This window comes from Apodemus sylvaticus, chromosome 20, assembly GCF_947179515.1.
Source record: "Apodemus sylvaticus chromosome 20, mApoSyl1.1, whole genome shotgun sequence".
Classification (NCBI taxonomy): Eukaryota; Metazoa; Chordata; class Mammalia; order Rodentia; family Muridae; genus Apodemus; species Apodemus sylvaticus.
Window position 1 is genome coordinate 23,099,781 of NC_067491.1, and position 26,034 is coordinate 23,125,814.

General features: G+C 43.2%; 1 protein-coding gene across 31 annotated transcripts in view; it reads right to left on the reverse strand.

Annotated features, from left to right (window-relative positions):
- Osbpl8 (oxysterol binding protein like 8) overlaps positions 1 to 23,644 on the reverse strand; it is a 209,546-nt gene extending 185,902 nt beyond the window's left edge. For all 31 annotated transcript variants that reach the window (XM_052164856.1, XM_052164854.1, XM_052164845.1 and 28 more), the window contains exon 1: positions 23,546 to 23,644. The gene's annotated coding sequence lies outside the window, so the exon portion shown is untranslated. The remainder of the gene's footprint in view (positions 1 to 23,545) is intronic.
- Between the last annotated feature and the right edge of the window lie 2,390 nt (positions 23,645 to 26,034).

Here is a 26,034-nt window from a genome sequence, read left to right on the forward strand (position 1 = left end):
AAAAGGAAGTGTATGGCAGGTGGAGGGTCCAGCAGGTGGGAGGGTCAGGCAGGTGGAGGGTCAGGCAGGTGGAGGGTCAGGCAGGTGGGAGGGTCAGGCAGGTGGAGGGTCAGGCAGGTGGGAGGGTCAGGCAGGTGGAGGGTCAGGCAGGTGGAGGGTCAGGCAGGTGGGAGGGTCAGGCAGGTGGAGGGTCAGGCAGGTGGAGGGTCAGGCAGGTGGAGGGTCAGGCAGGTGGAGGGCAGCAGGTGAAGGGTCAGGCAGGTGGGGGGGGTCAGACAGGTGGGGGGTCAGGCAGGTGGGGGGTCAGGCAGGTGGAGGGTCAGTCAGGTGGGGGGTCAGGCAGGTGGGAGGGTCAGGCAGGTGGGAGGGTCAGGCAGGTGGGAGGGTCAGGCAGGTGGAGGGTCCGGCAGGTGGAGGGTCAGGCAGGTGGAGGGTCAGGCAGGTGGGGGGGGTCAGACAGGTGGGGGGTCAGGCAGGTGGGGGGTCAGGCAGGTGGAGGGTCAGTCAGGTGGGGGGTCAGGCAGGTGGGAGGGTCAGGCAGGTGGGAGGGTCAGGCAGGTGGAGGGTCCGGCAGGTGGAGGGTCAGGCAGGTGGAGGGTCAGGCAGGTGGAGGGCAGCAGGTGAAGGGTCAGGCAGGTGGGGGGGTCAGACAGGTGGGGGGGTCAGGCAGTGGGGGGTCAGGCAGGTGGGGGGTCAAGCAGGTGGGGGGTCCGGCAGGTGGGGGGTCAGGCAGGTGGGGGGGTCAGGCAGGTGGAGGGTCAGTCAGGTGGGGGATCAGGCAGGTGGGGGGTCAGGCAGGTGGGGGGGTCAGGCAGGTGGGGGGTCAGGCAGGTGGAGGGTCAGGCAGGTGGAAGGACTGGCAGGTGGAGGGCCTGGCACTGTGAAGAAGCACGGAGGCGGAAAGGCGCAGTCGTGAGATGACAGAATTAGTGTGCCTATGGCATCAAGCCCATATATGGGAGAAAAAAAAATCAGAGTGTCTTTTCATCTGATGCAAATATCCATTTAAATTTCACAGTAACATCCAGAATTGTAACTTCTTCATCTAGAAGATACAATGTTATGTATGAGATACAGAGTCAACAGAGAGAGAGCTCTTCCTGTTGAAAATAATGTGAATATCTATATTCACCAGTTTCACTCTTGGAACTCAGCCATAGCTCTTCTCTAAAGCAAAAATAATGATTGAACTATAATAATAGACCCACAGCATATGGACCTGCTGTGCATCTGTCACCGTGTGCTACAGAAACTTTGAAAGCCTTTACAGTTTTTCAGAATCTCAATTCAGCTCATTTGGAAATCAAGATGTAAAAATACTTCCCAGAAAACTATTCAGGCATGGTGTCACATGTCTGTAATCCCAGCATTGAGGCAAAAGATCAGGAAATAAGGCCACAGATTCCTTTTCTTGCAGAGAACACTCAAGAACAATCTAGGCTACAGGAGACCCTGTTTATAAATGAGTAAAAACTAAAAACTAAATAAAGCAATGATCTCATGGCATTATAATGTATTTCAAGAAACCTAATATGAACAATGCCATAATTGTGTGTGTGTGTGTGTGTGTGTGTGTGTGTGTGTGAAAAAATTTCTGAGACAGTATTGCTATACATGCTACACTGGCTTTAAACTCCTCATGTAACTCAGGCTGGCCTGGATTCTGAAGATCCACCTATCTTGGCAACCCAAGATCTGGGATTACAGGTGTTGAGGAAAATAAAATAAAAAAAAACTTTCATTTTGAAGAATTTTTTATATTATTTCACCTTTGTAATCACTTCTCAGTCACGGCCATGTTCATATGTAAAATTGATGAAAGAATACAGAACTGCTCGTCTCACAATACTCAAACGAACAGATTTTCATTAGGATTCGATATGTACAGTGGTAATTCTTTTCTACATTTTATTTAGAGAGTATCTTCACTTCTTAGAAAGGACAGCTAAATCACCTAGTTACAATTCTGAGCCATTTCATTCTCAGCCTAAGAACACTGTGTGATGAGAAAAGGAGACACAGTAGGAAATGAAACATGAAAGATCAGATGGAGCAGGGAGCCACTGCAGGAAGCAACTCGATTAGATTAGTCTCTGCCTGGCTGGTTTTATGTCAACTTGACACAAGCTAAAGCCTTCTGAGGGGAGGAACTCAAGTGAGAAGATGCCTTCAGAAGAGGATGGTCACACACTGGTAGGGCATTTTCTTAGTTAGTGATTGATGGGGCAGGGCCCAGACCACTGTGGGTGGGGCCACCCCTGGCCTGGTTGTTCCTGTTAGAAAGCAGGCTAAGCAAGCCATGAGGAGAGAAGCAGTAAGCAGCACTCCTCCATGGCCTCTGCATCAGCTCCTGCCTCAAGGTTCCTGCTCTGCTTGAGGTCCTGCTCTCACTGCTTTTGATGATAAACTGTGAGAGAAATAAAGCCTTTATTGACAACTTGCTTTTGGTCATGGAGTTTCATCACAGCAATAGTAACCCTTTTGGAGAAAGTGTGTAGAAAACAAAGGTTTTATCAGATCCATGTCTAACAGCCACACCCAGTTAAGGGCCTTGGCAAGTGTAGAGCAGAGGGAGAAGCCTTAAAGAATGTTGCTTTCTCCCTCATGGACTACATATTTACATACACACACATACACACACATCTGGACTACATATTTACACACACACACATTGTGTGTGATATTGTATAAAATCATACATGATTTATTCTTTTTGTTTTTCATGATAGAATTCTAGGTTATAAAATGTTTTTTAAAAAATTCACTCTTTTTTTTTTAAGAGTTTATTTAATGTATATGGTTACAGATGGTTGTGGGCCACCATGTGGTTGCTGGGAATTGAACTCAGGACCTCTGGAAGAGCAGTCAGTGATCTTAACCACTGAACCATCTCTCCAGCCCAGGAGGACAAAAAAGAATTTATCACTCTTCAGAAACATAAATTACTTCTTTAAGTTTAGCAAGTTATACTATGTAAACACAATCCCAGTCTTTGGAGGTATTTGCTGCTGAGATGTCAAAGGTTTGCCAGCGAGACAGCTCAGCAAGCAAAGGTTCCTACCTGCTGCTTGGTTTGATGACCTAACTTTCAATACCTGGTGCCCACAGGGTAGGAGAATCAAAGAACCAACTATTCAAATGGTCCTGAGACAATTGTCCTATGCATGCCCCACACCCGTACACACAAAATAAATAATATAAAATTAAAATTTAAAAACAGAGGTTAATACTGCTACAGACAGTATTTTTTTAAATGAGGTTTAGGAAATTTTTAAACCAATGCCTTCAAGAATGATTAATATAGGATGGGAGGCCCTACAAGGCAATCCTCTTTAAGGCTTTGTTATGGGAGATTAGAGTTGAGAAATTTGCATGGAACATCTATATACATACCTCAAACTCTGAGGATGAGTTTAACAACTTAAAAGGGAATTAAGAAAAACTCTTACAAGAAATTCCAAATGCAGCTATAAATGAGTAGAGGAGAAAAATACTCCAAATTTCTTGTTTAGGGTAGGAAATATATTTTGTATTTATCTTAGAAACATGCTACTCAGGGGTGGAGAGGGGTGTAAGAGAACTTGCTGCTCTTCCAGAGATCCTGAGTTCAATTCTCAACAGACACAAGGTGGGTCATAATGATCTATGATGAAATTTGGTGCCCTCTTCTGGTGTGCAGACATACATGCATGCAGAACGCTGCACTAAAAATAAATCTTTCCTTTTTTTTTTTTTTTTTGAAAAGGAAGACGAAGACGAAGACGAAGAAGAAGAAGAAGACGACGATGAGGAAGAGGAGGAGGAGGAGGAGGAGGAGGAGGAGGAGGAGGAGGAGGAGGAGGAGGAGGAGGAGGAGGAAATATACTACTCAATATCTCAACATCCAGGAGGGTTCAAAGAAGGAATATATCAGATATATTTTAAAGGAAATCATTTTAATCTATGAGTTCTTTGAGAATCCCACACAATGACTTTCCTCCTCTTCACCTCTCACCTTCCTCCATTGACTCCCAGATCGCTTCCCACCTCCCAAGCCTGAGTGACCCTCCCTGTCCAGTTTGTGTTCCCTGTATACTAACAGGTGTGGGGCTGCTGGCTGAAGTATAATGTACTTAGCAGGGTCCCACCCTTAAAGAAAACCGACTCTCCCTCTCCTGGAGCCTGTCAAGGGTCCTCAGCTTCTTGGTTAAAGTTGCAAGCTCACGAGCCCCTTCCCCTTCCATGCTTGAACATTGACTGGCTTGTGGAAAAAGAAGTCTAAACTAAGGCAAAAGCCCCTTCCATAGGCACAGTTTCCTCTCCACTGTACGGGGGAGGAGTGCTGAATTCAAACTAGGATAAAGTAACAAAGGCTCGGCAGGTGGAGCGCTTGCCTAGCCACCACAAGGCCTTGTGTTCTATCTCTAGCACCAAAACAAACAAAAGCAGAGAGAACAACGAATGATATATAGCATGGCAGAGGAATAGAGCATATAGACAAGGAAGAAAAAAGCAAAACTAGCTGGGCCTGTGAGATGGCTCAGTGCATAAAGGAAGGCATTTGCCGTCAACCCTAGCCCAGGACCCCAAGGTAGAAGAAACCAATTCCTGCAAGGTATCCTCTGATCTCCACATGTGCACTAATGTGTGTGCACAAGCACACATGTACACATGCACACACACACACACACACACACACACATAAATGTACAGGGAAAACTGAAAACAGAGATAAAAACTTAAAAGCAGACAAAAATGAAAAACTACAAGGAAATAAGGGTCAACAACTTAGAAAATGAAAGGCAAAAATCCAAACCATATGTTTTGTTTGCTTCAGTTTTTGAAACAGCCTCATATAGTCCAGGCTGACTTCAGCCTCCTTATCCAGCCAAGCACCAACTTAAACTCCGGATCCTCCTGCTGACACAGTGCTCCCAAATGGTAAGACTATAGGTATGTACCCTACCCTCAGCCTCAAAGTTGTTTTAATAAGCATATAATTAATAATAAACTAGTAACCATAATGGTAATTCAACACCTTCATCTACCAATTCAAAAGACAGCTACAACTACCTTTCCCAAGCAAGCTTGCCCAATACTGCTATGGCAGAAGCCAGGAGTGGGAAAGCAAACCTGACTTTCCATCAGTGGCTCTAAGGCCTCAGACCCCACCCAGCTTTCCCAAGGCACTCACTGTAAAATGATGACCTAATTCTCAAAACAAAGCAAAACATTCCCAACAGCCCCCAAAAATGTGATTTAAATTTTCAATCAAAAATATATTCAAGCTTGGCATAGAGTGCATGGCTATAAACCCAACATCTGGGAGATAGAGACAGGAAGAGTAAGAAATCAAGACCAGCCTGGACAGCCTGGGCTAAATGAGACACTATCCAAAATAATGTTTCCTCCCCCAAGTGACACACATACAAATACCACTATAAGCCGGGGAAATTATTTTTTTCCAATTTAGGTCATTGTTATCTTAAAAGTAACAGACCCTCCTACTGGTTACACTAAGAAATAAGAAATGGTGGTTCTGAATCTGTTTTCTGACATCCACTCTGCCCCCTACTCCTCTCTGACATCATTTTTAATTTGCAAAGAGTTCATCCTGTTAAGTGTTCACAGCTGGATTAAGACAATCACTTTCTATATATAATGCAATGCACTGCCTGGCCTTTAAAACCCTAGCATTCCTCAATAGCATTTTAGAGTTGTTAAGAAACTTCAAACTAGCCTTCAACACAATATATTTCACGGATGAAGGAGCCAGGCACAGAGTGCCCAAACCATTGGGCAGGAGGCCAGGTCCTAACACTCTTTAGGATGGAGTTAATGCTTTAAAACAAAACTCAATATGAGGACTTAACAAACTCATTAGTGGGAAAACTGAAAACCTAACATTGTAACACAGCTCTAGTTCTGCTTCGAAAATATCCCACAAAACAAACATGTACATTTGCATGTACATGTTCACAGAAAAACAGAAAAAGAGGAAGACCAACTGGAGCTCCTAACACCATTTCAGACAGAGTCTGGTGGCCAAAGAACCAGTCTCCATAGTTACTGGATTTTACCCTTAGTGTTGGGTATATAACAATTTTGTTCCTCGAAAAAGATTAGTAAAACCTGGTGGCCGTGCTAGTGCACACCTCAGCACTCAGGAGGCGTAAGTAGGTTGCTCCTGTTGTCTGGTACCCTGTTTCAAAAAACTTAGTTAAATTTTAAATAAGTGCATGTATGTATGCATGTGCACACATGTGTAGTAAAACTAAAAAACTGTGGGTTAAAATTAGAAAATAGCTAAAGTTCATATTCTTTTCACCCCTCTTTATCCTTCCTTTCCTCTCCCTCACCTCCTCCCTCCTCTCAGACACACAAACTCACCTTTTCATGCCTTCAAGGATACGATTTTATAACCAGCGCTGACCCTCAGCTGGCCTTAATTGGTCTTCATGTTAAATGTGGTAACATTAGGGAAGCTAATTGCTTTAGTTCAAGGTTATCCTGAGGATCAGAGTGAGACCATCTCAAAAGTAAGTAATCTTTAAAAGTGGCTTTCCCTATGACTCTCACCACCTCAGTAAAATGTGATCTGTACCTGTAACCCACATTCACATTTAGGAGTCTAAACGGGAGGATCAGGAGTTCATAGCCTGGGACACAAGAAACCCTGTTTTGTTTTGTTTTTTTCCCTTTGGTGATAGGTTTAAAAGATAGTATAACCTTTATTAGAATTATTCTAACACATTAGAATAATTAAAGAAGGGTTTAAATTATAAGATATATTTAAATAAGTTTTGTAAATTATATATATATATATATACTGGATTTTGCCTTTAGTTAGTGCATGGTGGTATATAACAATTTTGTTGCATGCAACTGAGTCATTAAAGGAAAGTTATTTGGGAAGTCCAAGGTCAGGTAACCAAGTGTGGTGAAAGTGGAAAGCCGCATCACCAGTGGTAATATAGGGCAGGTGGGCATGCGCAGAGAGAAGTGGGGAGAGCAGCTTTGTAGCAGCCACTGAGGAGAATATCTAAGAAAGATATTAATCACTTCTAACAGTCTCTTAAATGTCCCATCTCCTCTCTTACACAAAGGACCACATTTCAACATGCATTTTGAGAAGTAAGAGATTATACTCAAAGCACAACAGTTGACAGCAGACTCTTGCAACGGGAAGTCTTCAAGGTTATTTATTCTTTGTTGTCGTAGTTTAACGAGTAAGAGGTATCTTAAATGAGAAAACTATGTTTTCTTCCAACTTCCTTCTAATGCATGGAAAAGTGGTAGCCATCCTTCTAGTTTTTTCACTACTGACACAAAGATCATTCTTTACCAGATCTCTAATGCTCATGCTGCCTCTCCATTCATTAGAGACTTCGCTGATCTAAACTGGAGTTCACCACGTAGCCCAGAGGCAGGCCTCAGCCGTCAAGTGCTGGGATTCGGTGAGAGTGAGCACTTTTTGGGCTCACTAGCTCTACTCTCTTCTCCTTTAAACCACTGTTTTCATGCAGATATTTCCTGTCCTTGCCATCAGCCTAAAACTTGTATTTTTGGGGGAAAAAAATCATACATCAGGAGCTGGAGAGATGGCTCAGCGGTTAAGAGCACTTCAGGATCTCTTCCTGAGGTCCTGAGTTCAATTGCCAGCAACCACATGATGCCTTACAACCATTTATAATGAGTTCTGATGCCCTCTTCGGACACGCAGGTGTATATGCAGATAAAGCACTCATATACATTCAATAAATAATTTTAAAAAATACATCAAAGTCAGGCATGGTGGTACACACCTTTAATCCTGGCACTAGGGAGACAGAGGCAGGAGGGAACTGTGAGTTCAATTCCAGCCTGGTCTACTGATCAAGTTCCAAGATAGCTAGAGATACAAAGAAAAGCTGTCTTGGAGTTAAAAAAGAAGAAGAAAAGAAAAACAAAACAAAAACCATACATCAAAAGGCATACAGCAAGAATTCAAAATCTTTCTTTAAAGGACTTACTTTTATTTTTAATTGTTTGTGTGTGTAGATGCCCAAAGGCCAGAAAGGGTTTTAGATCATCTGGAACTAAAGTTACAGGCCCTAATAAGCTGCCCAACTTGGATGCTGCAAACCATACTCAGTTCCTATGGAAGAACAGAGTACTTTAAGCTTCCAGGAGCCAGGTTCAACATCTTTAAGATGAATCAGAATCACTTTCTCCATCTACGCTGGTTCCCCACGCATGTCTATCAAGAGACCTGAACTAAATTTGGTAACTTTAGAAAGGGCTTTTGGAAGGCACTGGAATGTCTTGTCTGTTGAGAAGATGAGTGTTCCAAACAGAGAGGAATTGATTCGTCTGGCCAATCTAACCTAGCCTAAGCTAGAGAGGGAAAGCCAAGCTGACCAGCTGAGGGTGGAAGAGTATTTGACTGGCCAGAAGATTCTCATGCACTAACCAGGTCCTCAGTGCACACTGTAGGGATAAGCAGGACCTCTTAAGTCTTATGAGGGAGAGAAGTGCCCCACCCAGGCTTCCAATGTGGTATAGATTCTTCCTAGAAGCAGGGAGCAAGTGGCAGTGACCCCTCCTATATTTGGTGGCCCCTGAAGAAACCTATCCAGGACTAGTGTTGGATGGTGTAATGGCTGTGAGAAGGCTGCTGTAGCTGAACCCCGGGCTCCTGCAGTTGTGAGGTGCTCTGAGCATTGGACTCGAAATAATCTAGGCAGCTTTCCCTCAGACTCTCCCTCAATGCAGCTTCAATCTGCTCTTGAAGAGTCCAGAGGCAGTCCACTTCATCATCTACGATCCCTATGACCTCTATAACTTGTTCCCAGCTTGCAGCATCCAGGCCTTGCACTGCAGCCTACTGCAATCATGGACAGACAACACATGGCAAAGGTGTAATCAGCAGAACAGAGGCCAAAAAAGGTCTGAGTGTGCTTTCTGACCAAGGTCTGTCAGTCACTGGGCAGAGTCTTGTAGAAACAGGGCCAGGAAATCAGATGCAACTATGGCAACCAGGTCCTATGTGAGCTGCCTTCCCCAACCCCCATAACTCCTACTTCACAACTGACAAGGGGATACTGCTTGATGTGGCTTGGAGGATACCAACAGGCAAACTATACCAATGAACTGTAACTGACTTTTTTGTGGTAGGGATGCAGGGCAGGCAGGGAGCAATCCAGATAGCTCATGACCAGGGGAAGGCTTCCTTCCTCCTGGTCATGTTCCTCACACACCTCCAGTATCAGTGTGCCAGCACCTTCCACGCGTGTATCTTGATCTCTGGATGTTCATGCCAGAGTATGAAGTGCAGGGCATGCCAGTGCTCCTCCAGGCACAGGAAGTTACAGGAGAGATGTGGTGGTCCCTGAACAGATGCTTATCCATCAGCAGCCCAGGGTCTAAGCAGCCTGGAGGGTCATGAAGGGTAACCCAACAACACAGCAGCTCCATGCCAAGGAGTTCACAGGCAGAATGAAAATATGGGCTTGTGAACCCAAGAACTCTTAAAACAGTAATCACAACTCTTCAGCTGGGCTTGGCAATAAACATCTAATACAAGAGTTCAAGGTAGCCAGGGATAAGGCACACATCTTTAAACACGGCACTCTAGAAGCAGAGGCAGCTTCCTGGGCAAGCTGGTCTATAGACCAAGTTCTAGGCCAGCTAGGGCTACAGTCTAACACTCTGTCACCCTCCCTTTCACCCCTCAAAAACAGTCAAAGTCATTCTTGACTACAGGCAAAGTCTGAGAGCAGCCTGGTCTACTGGGCTACATGATCTCTGGCTTTGGTGCCTAGGAGTTAGAGGGTCAGAAGGAGGACAGAACTCTTATTAAATTCTTAGATGGTCTCATGCTGCTGCTGATCCAATCCTTTTCCCCAGTATCACCTTTCTGATACCCACTCTTTTCACACATTCCCCCCAGGTACAGTGAATTCTTTCAGTGCCTAGCAAAGGCCCTGCCAGAAATATTTTTTTTTCCTTCAGTTCATGTCAGCTTCTTTGGATCCCTTTATCCCCGATATCCCCTTAGGGATTCAGGGATTCTATACTCCTTCCTATCAGGAATCTCTACACTGGAGTCAAAGTCAAGAGGCCAAGGAAGGACTGGAGTAGCTTAGTGCTTGCCTGTGCCACACAGTGTGCCACAATGCTTCCTGGCCATCCGGACTTACAGAAACAAATCCCTGTCTCAAAAAGTAACAAATTGATAAAACAGATATAAAACAAAAATAGAAAGGTACTATAGACATTTTTATTATCTTTTAATCCTTAGAAATGAAAATGCGTCATTAAACTCAGCCATTTGGAAGTTTTAAAGGGAAAATGACACCATCAGAAGACAGAATGACATCACAGACTCCTCTGTAATCATGTCTGTTTATTATTATTACCTGAACTTAGTGCACTACTGACATTCAAATGCCATGCAGGTAGGGATAATGGAACCTCTAAATCTAAGGAGGTTGTTGCCTGGGTTTGAGTCAGCTAAAGATAACCTGCAACCTGCTGCACTGCCACAGATGACCTGGAGCTTCTCACCTTCCCTCCGCCTCCTTCTGCAGACACACATTGGCCACAGGCCTGCTTTATGCAGTGCTGAGGACTGAACAGGGTTCCAGCATGCTAGACAATCACTCTACCAACACATCTGCAACCCCAACCTACATTATATCTAAAGTTCTTAAGATAAGGTTAAATTTAGATGTGAAACTGCATAAAGAGCACACTCACGTGGGGTAGCTGCTTGGATTTATACTGAGCCACAGACAATCAGAACTTATGGAACACTAGTTATATTTAACCAATAATTACCATGCAAACTTCTGCAAACTGTTCTGCAAAATCTGACAATCTCTAAAATGGAAAGAATTCATTCACTAACTTATTTCTCCAAAGTACAGTGCCAGAGCAGCACAGCATCAACCTAAACAGGAAACAGAACTAACAATGCAATCTCGGGTTATAATTTTAACGAATATGGCAAAATTTATATCCATATAGAGGTCACCTCAAGTCCGGCCTGGAAGCCCAGGCCTGTAACCGGTCATCTCAGTACCTGGCAGGTGGGGACAGGAGAACCAGGAGTTCAAGGCTATAGAACGAGTTTGAAACCAGCCAGGCGTACATGCAACCCTGCTCCAAGACAAGACAAAAACACCGAGTCACCTCCATGCAGAGTAGCTAAATCTTTGTTGTTTTGCTTTCTGAGACAGTGCTTTATGTCACCAGGGGGGCTTCATGGATCCCGACACCCCTCTCTCTACTCCTGACTGCTCTATTACAGGCGGGAAAGGGACCACCATGCCCAGCCAGACTTTTCAGTTCTAGAGACTCTTCACACTGCCAGTGCACAAAGGGATTTTGAAACTACTCTTTTCTCATCACCTAGTAAGTGACACAACAATGTTTTCTTCCTCTAGTCACTGTTTATGTTTAACTAAAACTGACAATTATCATTTTGTTTCAAAAATAAAGGTTGTTTAGTTCAGAATGAGAATTTTTTTTCCCAAACATCAAACTAATTCCCAAAAAGATCTAATTTACCACACCGAATATATGTTAGAATAATGAGGTTAAAGGCACTAAAATAAAATTGCAAGAAAGTTTGGGCTTGGTAGCATAGGCATGCAGCTCCGTTCTTGGGAGGCAGTGGTCACGCTTGGCTATTAGCAAATTCAAGGCCAGCCTGGACTAAATAGGACCTTAGGTTGGGAGAGGGGGAACTAGGGGACCTAGATATGTTTTTGAACAACGTTATTACTAGAATAAATACAAGATAACTTTGGACTCACTGATCACCTCTTACACAGAAGTCTGGTTTATCTATTTAAAAGCTGGTTCTAGTTGTACTTTGGGCACAAGTCATAGAGAGATCTGATATATGACTTCTAGTTTTCCCAAGTGTCACAATAACACTTGTTTTGTGTGCTGAAACACAAAACAAGCTTATTACCAAATACAGGTTAAGAGATGGAGCAAGTTTTAAGGATAAAATTCAACAGTCTAATGTAACAACATGGCTCAGGAAAGCTAAACAAGAACATGGCCACAGAATAAAATAGATCACGGCTCAACTCGTCATTTGACCTTTAGCAGCTACATGACCAAATGCTTCACTTACACATGGAGTTTATAAAAACTGTGGTCATTCCATTTGCTTTGGCAATGTCATTTACCCTAGAATTCTTATAAGGATATACCATATTTCCTGATGTGGATTCTAATATCTAAAAAATCTTCCTCAAAAAAAAAATCCTAAAAGCCACCTGTTCCAATGTGCTTCCTTACTAAGACCATGAACAACTAAGTGGTTTGTCAAGGTCACACATCTATCTAGAAAGATAATTCACTACTAACAGTATTCTTATTTTCCTAGTGTATCTGTTCAAATGCACTGTTTCCTAATGTACTTGAAATACTAGGATCCTTGGGCTCATCACAGAGGTCTCAAAGAGTAACCTCAGTCTTCGTTAAGGACTGTGCTCACAGTTATGTTGCTATAAACTCATAGCAATAATTTAGTTCCTTTGTTTAACAATTTAGTTCTATATATTAAATGTTTTCAATGATATATATTTTAAATTATAATTAAAAATCCACCTGATTCTACGTATTTGTTGTTTTCTTGAATGGTTTTTCTAAGAACTATTAACCTTGTTTTGACTTGTACTAGAAAAGATAAATGTGCATTCTCATTAAGTATGGCATACAGTTATAATAAACTTAATTTTTTATACAGTTATAATAAACTTAATTCCACAAGTACAAATTCATATCCATACTTAAGCTAAAAATCTATTAATAATCAAAGCTTAAAATGCAAGACCTAATTTTATTTCAAAACAGTCTTATATAATTTTATCACTGATACTCTATTCCAAAAAGAATTCCTTCAGATTAAATAAAGATTTAGAATGGATTTTTTAACCTGGCCATAAAAGAAAAGTGTGTCATTGAATACCAAACTCTGACCTTGATGTTCCTTGGTTTTAGTTCTAAGTACAAATTACTACAACCAAAGTGCTCATTATTTTTAATTTATAATGTAAGTAAACAAGATACTTAATTACAATCCCATATGCCAACTCAAAAAAGGTCTCTGAAAAAAACTAACACAACTTTTATTATTCAAATTAAGAATAGCTACCAAAAATAAGCAATGATGGAGATGACTTATAGACTTATAAGTTTATTCCTAAAAGAAATTCTGATCAATCTCAAGGTTAGAAAAAGTTGAGTCACTTTTTTTCATTGATTACAGTGTGACTGGTGGCCTGTGTCACAGTACATGTCAGAGGACAACTTTCAGGAGTCATTTATCTCTTTCCACCACTGTGTCCTAGGGATCAAACCCAAGTGGTCAGATTTGCACTGTGGACTCCTTTATTCACTGGGCCATGTCATCTGCCCTTGTGAATATTTTGGCAAGAATGTATCTTCTACATCTAATTAAAATCATGAGGTTGGAGAGATGGCTCAGTGGTTAAGAGCACTGACTGCTCTTCTGAAGGTCCTGAGTTTAATTCCCAGCAACCACATGGTGGCTCACAACCATCCATAATGGGATCTGACACCCTCTTCTGGAGTGTCTGAAGACAGCTACAGAGTACTTACATATAATAAAGAAAATAAATCTTAAAAAAAAAATCACGAAATGATTAATTTCAGTTGAATAGTTTGAAGCAACCTCATTCTACCACATTCTACAAAATAACCACTAAGCGATACCTTACTAGTTAACATACTGAATAAATCAAGCAACCAAGTTCTCAAATCTGTAGGTTCAAAGCAGTTTTTCCTCAGAAATGACAAGTCTATTTGTTTTTAGTGATCCTAGGATTAAACTTGTACTTTGCAACCATTCAACACACTGTGCCTAAGGGGTTTTTTGTTTGTTTTTTTGTTTGTTTGTTTTGGTTGTTGGTGGTTTGGTTTGGTTTTGTTTTTTTTTGGGGGGGGGGGGGTTCTTTCTTTAATTCCGATATTTTTTTTTCTCCAAAGAGAAAGTGAAAATTAGGCAGGGATACTGACACCAAGTAAAACTGTCTGCCATTTAAAAGGCCAACAGCCCCAGTAGCAGGTTACTTCCCACTTAACCTAAAACAAAGCCAGCTAACGGGCAGTCTACTACTCTGGCTTCCAATGCTCCATCATCCAGAGCTCCTGCTCAAAGGAAAACCTAACCCAGAGAGGCATGGGAAGGACACCCAGCCCTAGCAAACTCCAGGTCAACCGACAATCACTACGCACCTAATGAAAAACTAAGCATGAAAAAGAATTGACCAAAGGGGGATAGCTGGGGATGCTACTACAATGTAAGTAAAAACAAAATCTGTTGCTTAACCTTAGGGAAACATGCTAGGCATGGAGGCAAAGGGAGCCTCTAAATGTCTAAAGACAGAACAAGAATCACAAGCATGAAAATAAGACAAGCAGAATCATCCTACAAGCAAGCAGGGAAATGAAGACAGAACATCACCAAGGACGCAGTAGACGGGCATTTCAGAACGTTGGAAAATGCCTATAATTCAGACTGTAATGGCAACTGTGTATAATAGTACTCCTTTTTGAGGATAGAGTAGTTTCCAAACACAAGCCTATAGCCAAGCTCGCTGATTCCCAGGCAAGAGGCAAGGAAGAGAGCTAGATATAGGATATGTCAGTACCAAAACAACTGCCCTTTGATGTAAACTCATTTCCCCAGGTAAAAGATCTTGGCAGCTGGGAGTCTGTTAGCTAAAGACTCAGTGTCTCAATAGGGTGCCTGTTGCTATCTGTCAAAGGGGAAAGGTTGTGAATTGTGCCCATGGCCAGCGCAGCGGCTAGATTCTAACATTATATTCTTAAAAAAAGTTTACAGTTATCCTCAACTGTAAAGTGAATTCAAGGAAAGTGTGGGCTACATGATCCCTGTCTCAGAAAGAACAAAAGTGAGCTGAGGACGAGGCTCGCTAGGAAAGAACACTTGCTGAGCAAGAAATAAGAACCTAAATTTGGATCTCCAACACCCTAAAAGCCAGATGGTATGGCCGGTAAGCTCAGGGTTGAAGGGCCCTAAAACCGGAAGACTGAGACAGGAAGATCACTGAGGATTGCTAGCTAGCCAGCCTAACATGAAAGACAGCAAGATTTTCAAAATTGAAACCCTGTCTCAAGGCCATAAGTTAAAGAGCAATAGATCAGGATTCCCAACACTCATCCTCTAGACATGGACGGACAGACGGGTGGGTGGGCAGACAGACACAAAGATACACACACACACCTGAGAATGTATTCTTCCACAAGATTATAGGGGCAAAGGGAAGTTATGTTATCCAATTAAAGAATTTTAAATAAAGACATGCTGGCTCATTGCTAGCACCGAAGAGCCTAGGAGCAGAAGGACTGCTGTACATTTGGGGTCAGCTGGGCTAAGCCTGGACTACAGTGTGAGACCCTGTCTGAAAACAAGCAAACAAAACAGCATAACAGAAGAAAGTTATAGGAAGACACCTAAAAGGTAAACTGTCTAATCTAGAGGCTGTCCACTGAGATTGAAAGCACGGTAGAATAGGAAACGGAGGGGAGTAAGGAGGCAGTACAGGGAAGACCAGGGTAGAGATATGTGTTAGATGAGGGGACAGGAAAAATAAGGGAAACAGGAAGCTCTACCCAAACTTTGAGAAAAATTCAATAGTCAGAACCTTGGCATTATCAACTGTTTTTTTTTTTAATAACTCAGGAGTCACGTAATAAAATCTATAGAAAATGGATTATAATCTATGCATACCACTTGACCCAGCCTTAAATTATATTTACGAAGTCATAGTATCAACATTACTTGCTTTTATCATTTATAAACAACCTCAAGACATAAGGCAGAGGTAGGGTTACATAGTGGAAAATGTGTTTATATAGGAAATACAAAGTACCCATAATTAGAAGGATAAATAAAGAAAAAATGAAAAATTTCAGTAATTCTTCATGTGGGCTCAGCTAAACAGTAGACTTCTTGCTGATTGGAGGAGACTTTAAATATGAAGTTGATAGAACTAAGAATGGGTCAAGGTTCAAAAGAAGGAGACATGGTGGTACGTAAACAGGAGGATGACATGGAGCTCAGGGCCTCCTAGACTACATAGGGAGTTCAGGCCAGTCACAGCTCAACAATGACATCTTGTCTCAAAAGGAAAAAAATAAATAAAAATCCAACGAACTATGATCTTCACAAAAACAATACAGATTTCCTTCACTCCACATGCATAAACAGCCTCCATGAACCTCATCTATTCCCTAATAGAAGGAAAAGCTCTCTAACTAAAGACAGTGATTTTCTATAGCTTAAAATGTCTTTTCTACAGGTACACTCTGTCTTTAAGGTAGTCTCTACTGCCCCAGGGGACATTTAGCAATGTCTTGAAACATTTTCTAGCTGTTACAATTATGAGAAGTATTCCTGGAATCTCGTGGGTACAGGGATGGGGTAACCTGTTCTCTAACAAACAGGAACTCATAACCAAAACACTACCCCGCTGAAATACTGTGGGCCAAGTTGGGAAATTCTGCTTTAAGAGAACTCTTCTAGTTTTAGTTTTTCTCCCTTGCTAGTTCTTACGGTAATATCTGCATACAAGACAAAACTTTCATAGGTATGGATACTATCAGCATTCATCTAAAGCAGACTCAAGGACTATCCTCTGCATCCTCATGGGCATCTCAGGTTTGGCCAATGGCCCTCGAGGAGTCCACGGCATACGCTCTGCGTCTGATGTATGAGCAGCATCTCAGCACCGCCCACCTCAGCTACCATTCTTACAGATATTCTCAGGATCTCAAATAATTCATCTACTCAAGGGCTTACAGTTGTGCCACCATTAGCTGCTTAACCCCAAATTTTCAGTAGCTTCAGACAAAATTACAGTCCATTGTGGTGTGTTCCTGTTTAGTACACACCTTCCTTCCATCTGGAACCTGTCTGTTTACTTAGAGAGCCTGTGTGTGTGTGTCCATGTGGTGTGGGGGTGGGGTGCTGAGTTATAGGTGTATGTGCAAGTGCAAGTGCGTGTGCAGGCGCCCAGGAACATACTTTTGTGTGGAGGTCAGAGGATAACCTTGAGTGTCATTCCTCATGCACTGTCACCTAGTTTTTCTGAGACAGTCTGTCTATCCGAGCCGTGGGGCTTCCTGCTCACATGAGGTTAGCTGACCAGTGAGCCCAGGCATTCACCGGTCAGCCACCTCAGGTCCTCGTGCTCGCACAAGCACGACCTAGCTACCTACGCAGGGAGACCTTGCAAGCACTTTACCAACGGAGCAATCTCCCTAACACCCTACCCCTAATTTAGGGACTCTAGATCCTTTGAACCTATGTCTACCCCATAAGACCTCCAGTCTTCTGACTTAGAAGAAAACATAAAGAAAGAACACCCACATCTCTGTCCTTTCAATCCAGCAGTGACAGCCCAGCACATCCACCACACCCACCTGATAACAGGAAGGAAGGAAGGCTGTGGTAAGCAGTGATCTGCTGCACCTGCCCTCCCTACCATCTCCCCTGGTCTCACCCCTCCTAACAACAGCCTTGGGACAAGCTAGCTAGCTAGCTCTAATTTCTATTTATTTCAGTTTCTGATAACAAATTCCTACATCTCTTCTCTACTAAGTAAAAACCCACAGGGTTCTATGCCTGGCCTCTCTACACTTTCCCTTTCAGCCTGTCAATTCAGCCTACATATGCATAGTCTTCCCCTGTGGCCACCCCAGTCAGTCAGAGGCAATAAGTAGTTCAGAACTCACAGTCTGGCACCAAGCCAATGCTACTGTTTCTGTACCTGTCTAAAATGATGGTGATAAGAGAATCCATTGCTGCCAACATTTGTATCTAACAGTACTATTACAAAAGCCACACTAGAATGCACAGTGGTTTTCCCTAGCTTCTGAACTGCTCATCTTCAATGATAGAATAGCCACAAGGCACAGAAGTATACACTTAGCACACCTGGATTCTTCCAGTCCTGCGTTCTCACTTGATACTTGAACAATGTGTCTGTGCCCTCTAGTCAACAGCTCCCACCTCACCATTCCTGTTCAAAATACTGCTTACATCAGCTCCTCTCCCCAAGAGGGGCACTCCCACTACAGATTCCATAACTTAGAAAGGCCTTGGCTTCTTTACAAGAAACTTTGAAATCTGATAAACTACTGTTCATGTGCAAGCATCTGGTACGTAAGTTCACTCTCCTGGCCATGTGTAAAAAGCCAACAGAGGCCTACATTTACACTCCCAGGGCTCGGAAAGGAGATTAGGATCATACCTAAAGCTCACAGGCCAGCTAGCCAGTCTAGCCTACTCAGCAAGCACAACACACACATACAAATACACCTGTACACACAAGCACACACAGAAAGAAATGTTGTAGAAACCATTGGTCAGCTCCAAAGCTACAGAATTCTAGAATAAAACACAAAGTAAACATCTTCAAGGTTTACACTCATCCATATCTCTACAAATAGAGAATGTTACAGTAATTTAAAAATTCTTTGGCTTTTTGTCTATTTCAAAAACAATGGACAGAAAAGTATGATGATGAAGATAATTTCTTTTAAGATAAGTTCTAGGAGGTGGAGGGATGGCTCGGTAGTTACAGTGCCTGCTGCTCTTTCAGGGCCTCCTGGTGGTTTCAGAACCACCATAAGGGTGGTTCACAGCACCCTTATGAGGTGACTCACTCCAGCCTTCTGGATCAAGGGCATTGGTGCCCTCTTCTGGTCTCCAAGGGCACCCGCACTCATGGCATGAACCTACACACTGACACTCATATACACTTAAATAATCCTTTTTTTAATTTTACAAGAAAAGCCTAAAGAGTGAGATCTTCTGCTACTCTTGGTTAAAATAGGAAATTTGTGGTAAGCAGCCTTTCTATCGTTTCAAAACTCAAAGTCTATCTCGAGCATTTCATAAGAGTACTACATGGATCTTGAAAAGAGAAAGAACTCACAGAGAATAATGAAGCTTTGGGAGTCATAAAGGACAAATAGGTACTAAAGCTTCACGATTCCCAGGAATCCAGCATTCCTTGTAATCTGAGCAAGGGCCAGTAATAAAATTAAGATTCACTTCTATCAGAAAACACTAAGTCTTACACAAAGAAAAACTCCCTTTGGGGAATGAATGGGCATCTCTGTAATAACCAAACCAGACTGGAGGATCAGGAATTCCGTGTCAAATCTGACTGACTACACAGAGAATTTAAGGGAAGAGAGACACAGACAGGAAAAGCACATACTATGCATCTAAAAGGACATTACCATGAGTCAACTAAGTAAAGAAAGTAAATATGAGAACTTGGGGAAAATGGCCTAGGTAGTCCACTAATAGTTCAGTGGTAGAGCACTCGCCTACTATATGCAAGACCTTAGGTTTAAATTAATGATAGCTGAACCAAAACAGTATTTAAAGATCTAGATGCAAAGAAAACATTTCACATAATTTTATGATTGTTGAAATCTCTCCACATGCTAAATATTGAGGTAGGCAGTTGAAAACACATGTAATTGCATTCTCCAAACCACTACGTGAGGTTAAAGATAGTATCCCACTCTACAAATGAGAAAGCCAAGGTCAGTAACTTGCTGAGGGACCCATTACTTATTTAAGATTTACTCAAACCTCCCTATGTAACTAATATTGCCATTCCTAAAAACTGAAATACTCTGTATTTTCACTTTTTTGTTTGGTTTGGTTTTTCAAGACAGAGTTTCTCTGTATAGCCCTGGCTACCCAGGATCTCTGTAAACAAGGCTGGCCTTGAACTCAGGCTTGCCTCTGACTTCCAAGTGCTGGAATTAAAAGCATGTGCCACCGAGCCTGACTGTATTTTCACTTTTCTTTTCTGAACACAACATGCAGACTTTTTTATCTTGGGGAGTGGGCAGAGTAAGCACTGGGATGGGAGAAGAAAAGTTCTTCCTAAGGTAACAGAAGGTAAAAGCAACTGTGCTTATTATGACAGTTCAATGTTTGTTTTGTTGACTGAAACTTGATTTTGTTTTGTTTAGCTACACCCATTCCTAACAGATTTGTAGCTTTTTTCTTTTCTTCTTTTTGTTTTTGCTGTGAACTCAGAGGTCCCCTGCCTCTGACTCCAAGTGCTGGGTGGGATGAAAGTCGTAAGCTGCCCCGTGAAGTTCTCTCTGCTTTGAGGTGCTCAGGCTGCTCTCCTGTTTTGCATTTATTCATTAATTTATAGGGGATGGGTCACAGCGGCTGTCTATGGTGATCAGAGGACAACTTAAAGGAGCTGGTAGGCTCCTCCCACCTGGGATCAAACTTTGCCAGGTCATGAGGCTGGCAAAGCCATCCTGTCAGCACGTTCAAGCTGATCTTGAAGTTACTCTACAGATCAAGTTGACTTTGACCTTGTGATCCCCTTGTCTCAGACTCCCAAATAGTTGGGTTACAGGCCTGTATCACCAGGTCCAATTTTGGTTCACTCTGTCTTACACACACGCTCTGAATATACCAGGGTACCTTCAAATACATGACCTCCACCAAAGCCTACCCTAGACTTCTCCAAGCAGGTTTCCAGATTAAACAGCTTCTTCTCTGCTGTCTTACTACTTTATCGACTTTGAGTGGCACTCCACACACTGCACGTGTTCTGTCACATGGGGGGGGGGGACTATAAGGGCTTTTTGGTTTTTGATTTTTTTCCCATATAGTAACTGATGATCAACATGAATGGTTGCTATTTTGGAGCGTTTTCACTGACTGGTAGGCAAAATGCATTATTGCTATTGTCAAGAGTGTGCATCACCTAGAACTATAGCACAGATAAACTTACAAGTGTGGAATTCCAGATTAGGGACTTCTTCCTTACCAGGTGGCCGATTCACAATGTGTTTCAAGAAAAAAGAAAAACAACCTCCTTATGATTGCGTCTTCTAGCGTCTATCTGACTGCATGCTTTTGTGAGAGTATGCAGTATAGAGTAAGGTAGAAGGATAAACCTAAAACCTCTGTTAGTGCACACTGCCAGGAAATCGGCACACAGCTGTTTATATAGGGTCCAATGCCAGGGGAACCTACTTCAGCCACAGTGTTGCAATTCAGTACTTCTCCCCATCTCCTTGAACTCAGCCACCTACACTCAAAGGTTGGTTGGTTGGTTGGTTGATTGATTGTTTTTTTTTTTTTTTTCTGAGACAGGATCTCAAGACAAGCTGTAAACACAAGGTAACACTCCTCCCTCTATCTCCTAAGAGCAGGGTCACAAGCAAACACCACACCCATCATCTCAGAAGCTCTAGGCTGTACTTACGTCTCATTTACAAATCATATTTATAAGAATAAGGTATGATCTTATCTTATACTTTTGATTGCCTGGCATTCCAAGATTATTGTTATTCATTGTTTTTTGACTATCTGGCATGCCAGTTTATTGTTATTCATGTTTACAACTTTGGATATAGGAATATCAAAACATGACACTTCAAGTATTGCTATAAGGCAAAAGTTTTCAAAAATAATATTATAAAACATCTAAATATCAATTCTTTGTCTAAGTTATCTATCGTTGATGGATTAGTAATTACCCAAACCAGGTTGAAACATACTAAGACCACTCAATGTTTAGCTAAAATCTTGCAATTTGTCCTTTAAAAACAAAGATTTTTGTGTAAGGCACGTTCTATAAATCATAATTGTACCACTATTTTCAAACTGAGCTGAAAGAAAATGTCTTTTCAAAGGATTGCATAGGTATCTCCAAAGTATATTTTTAACTCTCAATTCAAAAATGAATTCAGAAGCAGAAACCATTTTGCCAAATATCTAAATCCTATTAATGTGTTAAGAAACATTTCGTAGCTCCAAAAATGTAACAAAAGCTAGGCACAGTGGAATACAGTCAGGAGGCTGAGGCAGGAGGATTTTACCAAGTTCCAAGGCCAGCCTTAGCTACATAATGAATACCGTGGTCAGCTAGGCGACACAAAACCCTATCTCAGAAAACAAAAGCAAGCAAATAAAAATTACAATTCTAAATGAAAAGATCACTTGCACAGATCAGACATTCAGTAATGATCACAGCTCAAAGCAAGAAGCAAACCCTGTTCAGTTTTAATTAAACAATCATTTCTAGCACCTCTGTTGATCTTTGTGGCTCAAACTGTTCACATGGAATTTGACCGCAACAACTTAATCTCCATAATTAAAGAGCTTTAGGAAGGTCTTAAATTTCATCTATTCCCTTTGCTAACACTTTGAACAAGCACACTGCAGTCCTTCTTTGCTATCTAAAGAAAGAGTACATACTTGCTACCAAAAGAAAGAGTAACGTGTTAGAAATTAGTTGGACTTTTAGTAGAGTACATTTTAAATCGCATGGCCTTTTCCTTCCTTCTCCAACCTGTTTTTATAAAACTAGCATTTTAACAATCTCACTGCAAAACAGGTTCTAGCAAACATAGCGACTGATCCCAGTCTCTCGACATGATCAAATTTAGATGAAACACCAAGGAAAATGTAACAAGCAATTTCCCTATACCTCAATTGCTCATTGGAATCCTTTAGGAGGCAAAAACTGTTTAAAATGGTTATCTTGAAAGACCTTTAGTTGCACTAATTTGAGGTTGTTTACAGTGAACGTACATTTAAGAAAGCCCTGCTATACCCAAGGTATTCTAATACTGCTGTTACTTAAGTCTTCCAGCAGCAAAAAGGCAAATAACTTCATTAAGTTATTGAAAGCAGATACGCTATCATCAGATAAGTTTTCCCATCTGTTTAGAGAGGAACCCAAGTTACTTCTTATTTCAGACGGCATTTAGTTAAAATGAAATTAGGTTATGTTTCACGACGCAGATGTCGCTCACAAAGAAGTGTTAAATGACTTTACTGAATGGAAAATCTGCATCTACTGTTGCTTCGCTTCAGCCAGTCTTGAGTGGGTTGCTCAATGAAGCAAAAGCATGCTCCATGTGAATCTCCCTGGAACCTGCTTACACTCTCCACAGCCGAGCAGCAAACAAAACGTAAAAGTGCCACGAAGACACCGCCTTTTCTCCAGTGTGGCAAGAAGACCAACGGAGCTGAGGTTTAAGGAACACCGCGACAGTCCCTGCAAAGGCGGGTGCGGTCTGCCCGCGGGCGGCACAACCTCTTTAAGGGCTGTCACAGGAAAACCCCCAAGCTTTGCCTTAACCGCCCGGAGCGACAAAGCGCCAGGTCCTGCGCAGGGGCTTCCGGCGAGCCCCGGCGTCGCCCTGTCAAACTTCGGGAGGGGCAGACACTCGGGACCCGGAACGCCAAGCCGCCCCCGCCCCCATCCCAGGTCCCCGCTGGGCTTTGTACCGCTGCAGACGCACCTACCGCGGGCCCCAAAACCACGCCACCCCCGCCAGCCCTGCCAATCTCCCTCTCTAAAGGGACAAAGGAGAGGTAAGGAGAGGAACTCGCGGCACGGGGTACCCAGGAGTGCCCACAGCCCGAGCTCGGAACGCGGGACTGAGGCACTACAGTCACCCCAAAGGCACGACTCCGCTGCCCCGCAACGCCGGACTGAGCGCCACTCACCGATGCGGAGCCCCAGAGGAGGCGGCCCGCAGGGAGCAGGCTTCCGCGGGATCACAGGGACGCCGGAGTCCGGGGTCCTAGTGTCCGGTGGGACCCCCCCAACTTCCCTCGGCTGCGGTCGCCGGCAGTAACTGCGAGCCAGCCCCGAGGAAGGGCACAGTCGAGCCGCGGCGATGGGCTCGGCCCCGAGCAGCGAGCGAACTCCGGGCCCCTCCGCCCGCGGGCCAGGGCGGAACCCCTTTCTTCTCGACCGCTACCGCTCTCCGCGGCGGCCGAGTCGAACGCCGCTGCCACCCGGGCTGCCACAGCCGCTGTCGCTGCCGCTACCACCGCCGCCCAGCTGGGAGCGCGTCGCAGCAGAATGCTGTCATCCACCCTGACGCCGCCTTTCTGGACGCCGCGAGGCGCCACGAGCCTTCACATCCCAATGCCCGCCCCTCTCGAAGCCCCGCCCCCAGCCGGGGGGGGGTTCGGGTCACGCCCCCTTCCCGTCACGTGACGCAGCAAGGAGGCGGTGGCCCCGGTTAGCGAGCGAGCGGGCGGATGGGCGGCTACAGCTCGTTTTGGTGGCGAGCCGACCTGTCACCTCGCCTCCGCGCCCTCGAGGTTCCCCCTCTGGAAGGTCTAAGGTGGAGGGCTGGCGACCCGCACGACCTGCCTCCCGACCTCCGGCCCGGTCCACTTCCAGCCCAGCCCACTTCCAGCCCAGCCGGCCTAGAGGAGTGGACATTCATTCCGGCTTGAGAAGCAGGCAGAGGCCGCCGCCACCGCTGCCTCCTTCCAGTGACACGTGCACTGTGGCGTCTCATTTGCTGGTGGCCTCACAGGAGGTTTGAAATGTAGACTTCAGTCACGCTGGGATGAAAATAGCCTAGCAGGCTTTTTTCTGGTTTTGTTCCTTGTCGTGTTCAGAATCCTGGGTGCCAGCTTTTACAGTCGTTGAGTTTTTACAGTGAGGTTGGTGACAGTTTAAGCCGCGTGGCAATTTGAAAGTCCCTCTCAATTTGAAAATAAAGCCTAATTTAACTCTTTGGCTTTTGGTACCTCGACTCTTGACTTTTTTTTTAGCCGTGACCCCAGGAACCCCTCTCCATCCTGTTGAGAGGAAAGGGGAAGCACTCATCTCTGGAAGAAAGCCAGTTACAATACAGAAGAGAAAAGCTACCTAACAGGACAGAAAGAGGACTGCGCTGCCTCTAACACGGCCTTTAAAAATTCAATTCCTTATTCGCTTATCCTTCTACTCCAGAACCAAGATCTTTTTTTAACTTTACACAATTTTCATTACATTTCTTGACAAGAAATCAGATGACATTCAGATCGTTTAGATACCTAACTAGGCCACAGGATTCTGCCTGTTACTGATGTCTTTCGTAGCAGCTCTACAAAAAATTGCAGACGTGGCCATTACATTGCCCAAAGAAAGAGCAACTTACTGCCCAGTTAAATTATGCCAGACCACTGATCTTTAAGACACATCTTGAGGCAGATACGTTAACATTTGAAAAACACTTAGATTTATCATGAAGTACTGTTCCAATGAGAGGAAGAGGCTGCCACATTCTTCTGTTAAAAAACCTGAGAAATTACATTTGAATTTCACTTAAGCATAAGGGAAGTTTATTATATTCTTGGTTTGTTTGGTTTTCTTGCTTGATTGTTTTGGTTTTTGGTTTTTCAAAGAGACAGGGTTTCTCTGTGTAACCCTAGATGTCCTGGAGCTCATTCTGTAGACCACGCTGGTCTCACAGAGAGCTGCCTGGCTCTCTACTTCCTGAGAGCTGAGGCAGTGCGAGGCAGGAGACTTCTTGTTATATAATGATGGTAAAATTCCAGTTTTCACCAGATTGAAACTTGTCACTTATCTGAAGCAATGTTTTTTGTTACAGACTAACAAAAGCCAATTTTATTTTTTAATGAATTAAGTTTTAATGGAATATAATCTAAAAGATAAGAATGCATGACATCTAAACCAAGCAAAAATTAGTTTGTGGGAGGCTGGTGAGATGAGGTCAGCAGTCATGTTGTTCTTGCAGATCCTGGTTTCTCTTCCCTGCACCCAGCTGTTTGTTCCAGGAAATCCCACCTCTTCTGACACAAATCCCACCTCAGGCACAGGGCAAGCAAAACACCCGCACACATAAATATTTTTTAAAAGTTACCTTGTGACAAGCTGGTCATAACAGCCCGTCTCTGTAGAGTTCAGGACCAGACTGTTCTTTCTACATAGCAAGTTCCAGGATTGCATAGACTCCTAGAAAGACCCTGTATTTAAAAACAAATAATCAGGGTAAAATTATGTCCCCTGTTGTTATTTAGATTGTATTTCTTACTGTGACCAGCAATCAAATATATTTAAACAATGTTCCTAGAATATTAGATAACAAGAAAAATATACCTTCTTGACTGTTTGGCTGTTTCCTTTGCTTTTACCCTGAGAATTGAAACCGCAGATTGCAACAAAGGAGGCAAATTGCTTCGCATAATTC